This window comes from Triticum urartu, chromosome 6A, assembly GCF_056163025.1.
Source record: "Triticum urartu cultivar PI428250 chromosome 6A, HENAU_Tu73, whole genome shotgun sequence".
NCBI classification, from domain to species: Eukaryota; Viridiplantae; Streptophyta; class Magnoliopsida; order Poales; family Poaceae; genus Triticum; species Triticum urartu.
In genome coordinates, this window is record NC_141878.1 from 136225584 (window position 1) to 136238178 (window position 12595).

Genomic DNA, 12595 nt, shown 5'->3' on the forward strand with positions numbered 1-12595 from the left:
AGACACAGTGCCATTGGAAACAATTCAGTTGGACAACGATTTGACCTATGAGGAGAAACCAGTTAAGATTCTCGAGTTTGTCAACCGAGTCACTCACAACAAGGTTATCAAGTTTTGCAAGGTTCAGTGGAGCCACCACACAGAGGATGAAGCCACCTGGGAGCGAGAAGAAGATTTGCTCAAAGATCACCCTCACCTATTTTCTAGCCAACCCGAATCTCGAGGGCGAGATTCATCTTAAGGGGGGTAGGTTTGTAACTTCCCAAATTTACAATTTGGAATGTTATACATTAGATCATCATTGCATATCATATTTTATTTGCCTTTGGTTTGATCCTAGAAATTTCTACGCAACTCAAGGACCCACGGAGAGAGTTGGGAAATTCTTTATTTTCATATTTGAGTTTCTCAAATTTTGAGAATAGGAACATTTGATTTTTATTATTTTATCATCAATTATTTATATTACAAAAATATGAGAGAGGGAATAAAATGACTTTCCCAAAATAAGGAAATATTGAGGATTTAATAATAAAATCAAATAAGATTTTATTTCGGAGTTTTTCGTTATTTTATTTGAATTTAGGAAAAATGTGCGTTTTTCAAAATTGCATTTAGGCCCCAAATAAATGTTCACCTTGTGCGGCTTGATTCTAGAAGCCCGGCAAAATTTATTTCGGGATTTTTGGAGTCCGTTTAGTATTTCTTTTTATTTTTCTTCTATGCGTAATTTTTTTAAAAAAAACGAACCAACCTACGGGCCGTGTCCGACCAAGACTCCGGCCCGACTAGGCTTTATAAGCCGGGGGGAGCCAGCCCGAGGTCCAGCCGCCGCCCCCCGAAACCCTAGCCTCCCGAGCCGCGAGCCGCCGCCGCCGCAGCGCCGCCTCGCCGCCGGACGCCGCCGACCCGCCGCCCGAGGTTCACCTCGCCTCGCAATCCGTGCCGCCGTTTTTTTTTCGAAAAATCGTTCGGTTTTTCCATCGTTTTTTTAGTTTCGGTTTTTTAATAGATCGGTTTTTCTGATTTATTTAAATAGCGAGCGTTCATCCGTTCGTTCGTTCTAGCGAACGTTCGTTGTTTTTCTTTTTCTCGGATTAAATCCGCGATTTTTCTGATCGCGATTTCTGATCCGATTTTCGTTTTAATATAACTTTTCGCTCGTTTATCGGAATCCGGCGATTCAAGCGCTTGGAGTTTCGTCTCGAAACCCTCTATCCGTTTAACCAACTTAAACAAGTTTTTGCTACTGTAAAAATTGCCTTAGATCCAGATTAGTAGAACGAAGTTGTTTTCTTTCGCCGTTTGACTTTCGTTGCTTTGTTCGATTTGATTCTTTTTGCAAACCGGAGTTCTTAAGTTGAATTTTCTGGTTAGATCTCTTATTTGACTCTTACCTATGCATTAGATGAGTACTTATTGTATGCTTGTTTGTTTGTCTGTGATAGAATACCCGGAGTGCGCCGCCTGTTACTTCGAATCTCTAGGTTTTGCGGATCATCAGCACGGCAAGTAACACTTTGATCATACCTTTTCTACTACGTAGTTTTATTGCATTAGATCAATCCTCAAACATTGCATGATTAGGATCTAATTAAATTGTGGGATGGGAAGTAGTTGAGGTAGTACCTATTACCTGTTTGTTTTCAAACCTTTGGGAGTTACTTCTACGTTTGCTTATTATGCCATGCTATGCTAGTAGACGTGGATTGGGTGAGTGATATCCATGACAGATGTGAGTTTGTTAATTAATGGTTTATCTAAGGTGGCAACTTAAACACACATCTGGGTGGATTGAGGCACCTGGGTAATCCAGGACTTGCCTGTTTTCTTTTGGACCGCCACCCAGGCTCAAAGGGATCATGAGATTATTCATACTAGAAACTTCCGTGTGCAGCCACAAGCTATTATGGGCTCTAGCATAGTTGACTAAGTCATGCGAACTCTTACAGTGGTAGACTAGCAGATGTAGGGGATGTAGGTGGTACGGTCTACGCGATCGTAAGGTGCTAGCGCTTCTGAAAGACTATGTCTCGGTCATCCGTCTTCTCAAACACCATGTAGTGCGAGAAACCAAACGGAGGCGATCGAGTCTTGTGGGTAAAAGTGCGCAAACCTCTACAGAGTGTAATAAACTAATCATGGTTAGCCATGTCCCGGTTATGGACATCTTGAGTATCTAGTACCTGGATTATCATGTGAATCTCAACATGTTACTCTAAATTAAGTTTGTTGGGTTTTGTTTAATGATGATTATTTTAATTGGGATTGAGGATGCTGTCAACCATTCTCAATGTTTAACAACTACCATGATAGTTAAATAAATTTATTCCTTTGCAGTAGGGAAAAATTGGCTTTACGCAAAACTGTAACCATAGAGCTTTCCACCAGCCAAATATGCATATAGTATAGCTGTTTCATTCCATTACTCTCTATGTGTTACATTGCCAGCATATTCCATGTGCTGACCCATTTTGGGCTGCAACGTTAATGTTGCAGACTTTTCAAACGACGATTAAGGAGTTTTTAGGTCGTGGTTCTATACTCAGTGATGCCGTTGGAGTTGATGGACTCACTTATCTTCCAAGCCTTCCGCTGTTATCCTTATTAGATGGCCTTAAGCCATATTTATTGTAATAGTTCTCTATTGAGACACTCGATATAATAAGTGTGCGATTGCTACTTTGTTATAAATCCTCCAAGTACTGTGTGGTGTCAGCATTACTGATCCAGGGATGACACCGGAGCACAGAGATCAGACTGTTTGAGGTCTGGTCGCTACACAGTTGGAGAGCACCGCTGTCATTTGCATTCATTACTGTTAATTTATATTGAGTGTGACTATGATTGGATCTCTTTTACCATGAATTGTAATGTCTAGTCAGTCCTCGATCTTTAAAGGTGCTCTGTATTTATGTTTTGCGGTCTCAGAAATGGCTAGCGAGATACTATCTTGTTATATCATATTATGATTGTTTTGAGAAAGTGTTGTCATCCGAGATTTATTATTATGGCTTGCTAGTTTATTATGCTATTGATATGGGTAATCATGAGACCTGAGAATTATTGCAAATATGGTTAGTTATAATCTTTGCTGAAAACTTTAATGCTAGCTTGACATATTTACAACAACAAGAGCAAACAGAGTTTGTAAAAGTTTTTCTTTATTTCTTTCAGCTTGTCAACTGAATTGCTTGAGGACAAGCAAGGGTTTAAGCTTGGGGGAGTTGATACGTCTCCGTCGTATCTACTTTTCCAAACACTTTTGCCCTTGTTTTGGACTCTAACTTGTATGATTTGAATGGAACTAACCCGGACTGACGCTGTTTTCAGCAGAATTGCCATGATGTTGTTTTATGTGCAGAAAACAAAAGTTCTCGGAATGACCTGAAACTCCACAGAATATCTTACAATAAATAATAAAAAATCCTCGCCAAAGATGAAGACCAAGGGCCCACACCCTTTCCACGAGGGTGGGGGGCGCCCCCCCCTAGGGCGTGCCCCCTACCTCGTGGACCCCTTGGAGACCTCCCGACTCCAACTCCAACTCTATATATCTGCTTTCAGGGAGAAAAAAATAAGAGAGAAGAAATCATCACTGAGGGAGTCCTGGATTAGGGGGTCTCCGGACAGCCGGACTATATCCTTTGGCCGGACTGTTGGACTATGAAGATACAAGATTGAAGACTTTGTCTCGTGTCCGGATAGGACTCTACTTGGCGTGGAAGGCAAGCTAGGCAATACGGATATGTATATCTCCTCCTTTGTAACCGACCTTGTGTAACCCTAGCGCCCTCTGGTGTCTATATAAACCGGAGGGTTTTAGTCCGTAGGACAACATACAATCATACCATAGGCTAGCTTCTAGGGTTTAGCCTCTCCGATCTCGTGGTAGATCAACTCTTGTAATACTCATATCATCAAGAATAAATCAAGCAGGACGTAGGGTTTTACCTCCATCAAGAGGGCCTGAACCTGGGTAAAACATTGTGTTCCCTGCCTCCTGTTACCATCCGCCTTAGACGCACAGTTCGGGACCCCCTACCCGAGATCCGCCGGTTTTGACACCGACATTGGTTCTTTCATTGAGAGTTCCTCTGTGTCGTCGCCGTTAGGCTTGATGGCTCCTACGATCATCGATAGCGATGCAGTCCAGGGTCAGACTTTTCTCCCCGGACAGATCTTTGTGTTTGGCGGCTTTGCACTGCGAGCGAACTCGCTTGGCCGTCTGGAGCAGATCAAAAGTTATGCCCCTGGCCACCAGGTCAGGTTTGGAAGCTTAAACTACACGGCCGATATCCGTGGAGACTTGATCTTTGACGGATTCGTGCCCCTGCCTTGTGCGCCACGCGGTCACGATGAGTACGATTTAGCTCTACCATCGGACCGTATTCAGGAGATCGCACCGGTAGCTGCTCCGAGCCTCAATTCGGAGCTAGTTGCGCCATCCATGGATGGGTGGATAGACCCCGTCACGGAGGCCGTATCCTCAGTGGCAATCGAGCCGAATATCGACCTTACCCTTCACGAGAGCCGTGTTGCCAAACTGCCGGATCCTTCTCCGGCCACGGACTCCGAACCGCCTGCGTCCGTTCCTGTCGAATCCGATTGGGCGCCGATCATGGAGTTTACCTCCGCGGATATTTTTCAGCACTCGCCCTTTGGCGACATACTGAACTCATTAAGGTCTCTCTCCTTGTCAGGAGAGTCCTGGCTGAACTACGTCCGGCAGGATTGGGATGCAGATGACGAAGAAATTCGCCGCCCACCCACCACCCACTTAGTAGCCACTGTCGACGACTTAACCGACATGCTTGACTTCGACTCCGAAGACATCGACGGTATGGACGACAATGCGGGAGACGAAGAGGAACCACTGCCCATAGGGCACTGGACAGCCACCTCATCATACGATATATACATGGTGGACACACCCAAAGAAGGCAATGGTGAGGAGACAACGGAGGATGACCCCTCCAAAAAGTAACCCAAGCGCCGGCGTCAGCGGCGCCGCTCTAAGTCCCGCCAAGGCAAAAGTGGTGATACCGGCACCAGAGATAATAGCACTCCGGACAGTGCCGAAGACAACAACAATCCCCTCCAACAAGATTTACAGCAGGAGGATGGAGGAGCCAGCCCTCCTGAGAGAGAGGCAAATGGAGAGTCAGAGGATGATAATTACATGCCTCCCTCCAAAGACGAGGCAAGCCTTGACGATGACGAATTCGTCGTGCCAGAGGATCTCGTCGAACAAGAGCGCTTCAAGTACCGGCTTATAGCCACGGCAAATAGCCTTAAGAAAAAGCAGTAGCAGCTTCAAGCTGATCAAGATTTGCTAGCTGACAGATGGACTGAAGTCCTGGCGGCCGAGGAATATAAACTCGAACGCCCCTCCAAAAGTTACCCAAAGTGCAGGTTGCTACCCCGACTGGAGGAGGAAGCACCGAAACCTACATCCCTAGCGTATGACGCGGCTGATCGGCCACCTCGTGGCCACGACAGAGAGGCATTCCAGCCAAAAGCTCAGCCCGCACCCCGACGCCATTCAAATTAAAAGGCATGGGGAAATACGCCAGACCTGCGAGACGTATTGGAGGACAAAGCAAAACATGCAAGATCGCTCTACGGATCACGAGGGCGCGCCACTATGCGAGACGATAATCGTCACGCCGGATACAGTAAAAGTAAGTCCGGCTGGGCCGAACACAGCGGGCAAGACTCATTCGAGCTGCGTCGCGACATAGCCTAGTACAGAGGCACCGCACACCCCCTATGCTTCACAGACGAAGTAATGGATCATCAAATCCCAGAGGGTTTCAAACCTGTAAATATAGAATCATACGACGGCACAACAGATCCTGCGGTATGGATCGAGGATTTCCTCTTGCATATCCACATGGCCTGCGGTGATGATCTACACGCCATTAAATACCTCCCACTCAAGCTCAAAGGACCAGCTCGGCATTGGCTCAATAGCTTGCCAGCAGAGTCCATTAGCTATTGGGAGGATCTGGAAGCCGCATTCCTCGACAACTTCCAGGGCACTTACGTGCGACCACCAGATGCCGATGACTTGAGCCACATAATTCAGCTGCCAGAGGAATCGGCCAGGCAATTCTGGACTCGGTTCCTAACAAAGAAAAATCAAATCGTCGACTGTCCGGATGCAGAGGCCCTAGCAGCTTTTAAGCACAACATCCGCGATGAGTGGCTCGCCCGGCACCTAGGTCAGGAAAAGCCGAAATCTATGGCAGCCCTCATGACACTGATGACCCGCTTTTGTGCTTGAGAAGACAGCTGGCTGGCTCGCAGCAATAACATATCAAAGAACCATGGTACTTCGGATACCAAGGATGACAATGGAAGGTCACGTCGCAACAAACATAAGCGTCGCATTAACAGCGACAATACCGAGGATACGGCAGTCAATGCCGGATTCAAAGGCTCTAAACCGGGCCAGCGGAAAAAGCCATTCAAAAGAAGCACTTCGGGCCCGTCCAGTTTGGACCGTATACTCGATCGCTCGTGTCAAATACACGGCACCCCCGACAAGCCAGCCAACCACACCAACAGGGATTGTTGGGTGTTCAAGCAGGCCGGCAAATTAAATGCCAAAAACAAAGATAAGGGGTCACATAGCGATGACGAGGAGGAGCCCCGGCAGCCGAACACCGGAGGACAGAAGAGGTTCCCCCCACAAGTGCGGACGGTGAACATGATATACGCAACCCACATCCCCAAGAGGGAGCGGAAGCGTGCGCTCATGGACGTATATGCGTTGGAGCCAGTTGCCCCAAAGTTCAACCCATGGTCCTCCTGTCCGATCACCTTCGATCGCAGAGACCACCCCACTAGTATCCGTCATGGCAGATTCGCCGCACTGGTCCTAGACCCAATCATTGACGGATTTCACCTCACTCGAGTCCTAATGGATGGCGGCAGCAGCCTGAACCTGCTTTATCAGGACAAAGTGCACAAAATGGGTATATACCCCTCAAGGATCAAACCCACAAAAACGACCTTTAAAGGTGTCATACCAGGTGTAGAGGCCCATTGCACAGGCTCAGTCACACTGGAAGTGGTCTTCGGATCCCCGGGTAACTTCTGAAGCGAAGAGTTAATCTTCGACATAGTCCCATTCCGCAGTGGCTACCATGCACTGCTCGGGCGAACCGCATTTGCAAGATTCAATGCGGTACCGCATTATGCATATCTCAAGCTCAGGATGCCAGGACCTCGGGGGGTCATAACAGTCAATGGAAACACAGAGCGCTCTCTCTCCGCACGGAGGAGCACACTACGGCCCTCGTAGCAGAAGCGCAAAGCAGCCTATCAAGGCAATCCACTAGTTCGGCGATTAAGGACCCGAATGTAACACCCTCGATGCGACTATAGCTCCCACGTGTCGAGGCACGACTTAGAGACATAATCGCATTGAAGGCATTTGTCGCAAGTTAGGAAATCTTCACAACATCCCATGTAATGTAAATAGTAAAGGGGAGAACATAGTTGGCTTACACTTGTCACGTCAATCAAGTACATAAATAACATTACATCATCCGTACACTCAAGGCCCGACTACGGCGCCAAAATAAAAGAGAACCCAACATGCGACACGGTCCCAATCACCCCCCAACTGGGCACCACTACTGATCATCGGGAAAAGAAACATAGTATCGTTGAGAGTCTTCGTCGAACTCCCACTTGAGCTCATACGCGTCACCTGGAGGGGAATCATCAGGCCCTGCATCTGGTGATATAGTAATCTGTGAGCCACAGGGACTCAGCAATCTCGCACCCTCGCGATCAAGACTATTTTAGCTTATAGGTAAGGCAAGGTAAATATGTGGAGCTGCAGCAAGCGACTAGCAAGTATGGTGTCTAACTTATTCGCAAAAGAGAGCGAGAAGAGGAGGCAAAGCACGAGCGAGAAACTAGAGAGCAGCCTGCGCAAACATTACTCCAACACCGTGTCCACTTCCCGGACTCCGCCGAGAAGAGGCCATCACGGTAACTCACTCAGTTGATTCATTTTAATTAATTAAGGTTCAAGTTATCTACAACCGGACATTAACAAATTCCCATCTGCCCATAACCGCGGGCACGGCTTTCGAAAGTTTAATCCCTGCAGGGGAGTCCCAACTTAGCCCATGACAAGCTCTCACGGTCAATGAAGGAATAGACCTCCACCCAAGACACACCGATCAGACTCGGCATCCCGGTACAACAAGACATTTCGACAGGTTAAAACAAGACCAGCAACACCGCCCGGATGTGCCGACAAATCCCGATAGGAGCTGCACATATCTCTTTCTCAGGGCACACTCAGATTTTCTAAACTTCCGGTAGGCCAGCCCAGAGTTGCCCCTGGTAGCCACCGGCGGCTGACGGTTTGGACCAACACTCAGAGGAGCACTGGCCCGGGGGGGTTAAAATAAGATGACCCTTGAGTCTGCAGAACCCAAGGGAAAGAAAAGGCTAGGTGGCAAATGGTAAAACCAATGTTGGGCATTGCTGGAAAAGCTTTAAACAAGGCGAACTATCAAGGGGTTCTCATTATAACCCAACCGCGTAAGGAACGCAAAAATCCGGGAACATAACACCGATATGACGGAAACTAGGGCGGCAAGAGTGGAACAAAACACTAGGCGAGAGGCTGAGCCTTCCATCCTTTACCAAGTATATAGATGCATTAATATAACATAGCAATATAATGATATCCCAACAAGTAAATGAAAGATGTTCCAACAAGGAACGGCCTCCAATCTTCACCTGCAACTAGCAACGCTATAAGAGGGGCTGAGCAAAGCGATAACATAGCCAATCAACGGTTTGCTAGGACAAGGTGGGTTAGAGGTTTGACATGGCAATTTGGGAGGCTTGCAAGCAAGTTTTAGGCATCGTAGCAATGGCATAGCAAAAGAGCGAGCAAACTAGCATAGCAAAGATAGTAGTGATTTCGAGGGTATGATCATCTTGCCTGCACAGTTGTCAGCGTTGACTGGATCCTCAAGAGCAAACTCAACGGGCTCCTCGTTAGCGAACTCGTCTCCCGGCTCTAACCAAACAAGACAAACAAGCAACAAGGATACAATCAACCACGCGCAAGACCAAGCAATATGATGAAATGATGATATGCTACGCGGGATGCGATGCGGGATGCAAAACGCAAGATATGACAGGAAATGCATGGATCTGGCCTCAACATGGAAATCCAAGTGTGCCACTGGAAAGATGAGATGAAATCGCTTGAAAACGATATAAAGAACGCCAGAATCGGATTTACGGTTTGGAAATGGCAAGCGATTCAAAAATGACACCGGTCTGCGATTTACAGCAAGTAGGCATCTAAATGCAACGAAATGAACATGCTACAGCCACCAAACATGACAAAAAAATACATGGCAGGGATGCAAACAAGATTCTTAACAAAAGTCTAGCACTGAGCTACAGCCAATTCATCCATTATGAGGTTCAAACAAGCATGGCAAAAACGCAAATGCAAAACAGATTTCAGACTTAGTGAAATTAACACTTGTCTGAAATTTCAGATCATATAGCCCTCTTCGGAGCAACAAAACAACATGCTACAGGACCTGATTATTACAAATAAAGACATGGCATGGAGCTACTCAACAAGCTTAACAAAAGTCCCTTAGTGACCTTGAGCCAAAAGGGATCACAAAATATACTAGCAAGCACACGAACATAGCAAAAACATAATCAGTTTTCAGACTTAGTGAAAACCGGGACATGCTGAAACATAACTCACGAAGGCATGTTTACGAGCTTGATGCACTCACCACAGTTCAAGTCATGGTAAGACAAGCATACATCCTTTAAGAATGCACAAAATACAAGCTAGACATGGCAAGAACAATGGCATAGCATGCACGGATCAACTACAATAACATCGGCAAAATCGCAAACGAGTTGACGATCTGCCCAGATTCACAACGAAGCAAAAATAGAGCTCGATTGACTCAAGCTAGGGTGCTCCATAATTGCAAAAAAAAGACATGGATGGATAGAGCATAACAAGATCAACAAAACTCCCTTGCTGATCATCCTCAAAAGAGGCACGGATCACTAGGAAACAACAAGAACATATGGCATCATGAACTAAATAATCCCAGACTTAGTGAAAACTACTAAGTCCCTGAAAACAGAATTACCGGGTGCCTCACTTTGCAAGCTTGCACAAGTCACCACACACATCACAAAAATGCATGGGTTGCACCTCTGGAAATATAACAAGATGCTTAACAAAACATATGAAGGACTCACAGGCATATCATGCACACATTAATCATGGCAAAAATGACAAAAGTCTAAGATGAACTAGTAGATCTGACACTTAACTCACGAAGCCCTCTTCTAACAGCATTTCGGGCATCAAGATGAGCTCAAATCAAAATGATGCACTGGAATGAAATGATGTACTTCTCGATACGAACATTTTGATATACTATATGTCCAAAACGGAGCTACGGATGCAAAGTTGCAGCAGGTCAAAGATCGCATAAAAATTAGGGTTCGGGGGGAAAAAGTCAACCCCTAGGTTTTTTTGGATCTGGATCTGGCGACGTGCACTGTTCATGCACTGTTCATCGGTGCGGATTTCGAGGACTCCGGCGAGGTGGGCGGCTCCGGCGAGGTGGAGAAGGGAGGCGAGGCCGGCCGGGCAGCGGCGGTGGTCGACGAGGCGGCGGCGTGAGGCGGCGAGGTCGGCGCGGCGGGGCGGCGCCGGACCGAGGAGGCGACGCCGGGCGGCGAGGTCGGCCGTGGCGCGGTGGGGCTGCCGGAGCGGGGCGGCTCCGATGGCGGAGCCTCGCCGGCGCGGGAGGAGGAGGTCGGGCGCGGGCGGCGGACAAGGGAGCCGGGCGCGGCCCGGGTGCGCGGCGGCGGGGGCCGGCCTTGGGCCCTCGCGGGCCGGCGGCGGGTGGAGGGCGGCGCGCCATGTGGCGGGCGATGATAGGCTGAGGCAGCGGCGGCGATTCTGTCCGGCGCCGGGCGGACGTGTCCGGCGCGCGGGGATCTTTTTTAGGGTTTCGTGGGGGGGAGGAGATCCGAAAAACGGGGGTTCTATTTATAGGCATAAGTGGAGCTAGGAGAGTCCAAATGAGGTGCGGTTTTCGGCCACGTGATCGTGATCGAACGCTCTAGGACATGGAGCAGAGTTTGGTGGGTTTTTGGGCCAAATTGGAGGGGTGTTGGGCTGCAACACACACGAGGCCTTTTCGGTCCCTCGGTTAACCGTTGGAGTATCAAACGAAGTCCAAATGATACGAAACTTGACAGGCGGTCTACCGGTAGTAAACCAAGGCCGCTTGGCAATTCTCGGTCCAATATGAAAATGTTTAATCCCCACACATGAAAGAAAGCTAGAAATGACCACCGGAGGAGAACGAAGCGCCGGAATGCAAAACGGACAACGGGGAAAATGCTCGAATGCATGAGATGAACACGTATGCAAATGCAATGCACATGATGACATGATATGAGATGCATGAAAACGAAAACAACACACGGAGACAAAACCCGAACCCTAGAAAATAAATATAACTTAACGCCGGAAACGGCAAGAGTTGGAGTACAATTTGGGAAAGTTACATCCGGGGTGTTACAACACTCCACCACTACAAAAGGATCTCGTCCCGAGATCTAGGACTGAAAGAACGCCGGGTACTCAGAACGGAGGTGATCCTCGCGTTCCCAGGTAGCTTCACGGTCGGAATGGTGTGACCACTTGACTTTGAGAAATTTGATTGACTTGTTGCGAGTCTTGCGTTCAGTCTCTTCAACAATAGCAACTGGGTGCTCACGATAAGAGAGATCTTCTTGGAGCTCAATGTCCTCGAAGTTGATGGTGCGGTCAGGAGTCTTGAAGCACTTTCGAAGCTGAGAGACATGGAACACGTCATGAACATTTGCAAAGTTTGAAGGAAGTTCGAGTTGATAGGCGAGGTCGCCTCTCTTGCTGACAATCTTGAAAGGTCCCACGTATCTAGGGGCAAGCTTCCCTTTGATACCGAAGCGGCGAGTACCTTTCATAGGAGAGACGCGGAGGTAAACATGATCTCCGATCTCGAAAGCCAAATCACGGTGCTTACTATCATAGTAGCTCTTTTGGCGGGATTGGGCTGCTTTGAGGTTATCACGAATGACTTTGCACATTTCTTCTGCTTCTGTGATTAAGTCATTACCCAAAAGCTGACGTTCACCGGTTTCAGACCAGTTGAGAGGGGTACGGCACTTCCTGCCATACAGAATTTCAAAAGGGGCCTTGCCCGAACTTGCTTGAAAACAGTTGTTGTAGGAGAATTCAGCATAAGACAATCCTCCCACTTCATGCCGAAGGAGATCACACAAGCCCTGAGCATATCTTCAACAATCTGGTTGACACGCTCGACTTGACCGCTTGTTTGAGGATGGAAAGCTGTGCTGAAGCGGATGTTGGTGCCCATGGCCTTCTGGAAAGAGTCCCAAAACTTCGAGGTAAAGATGCTGCCACGGTCTGAAGAGATCACTTGAGGAATACCGTGCAGAGAGACAATACGAGAGGTATAGAGTTCCGCCAATTGAGCTGCAGTGA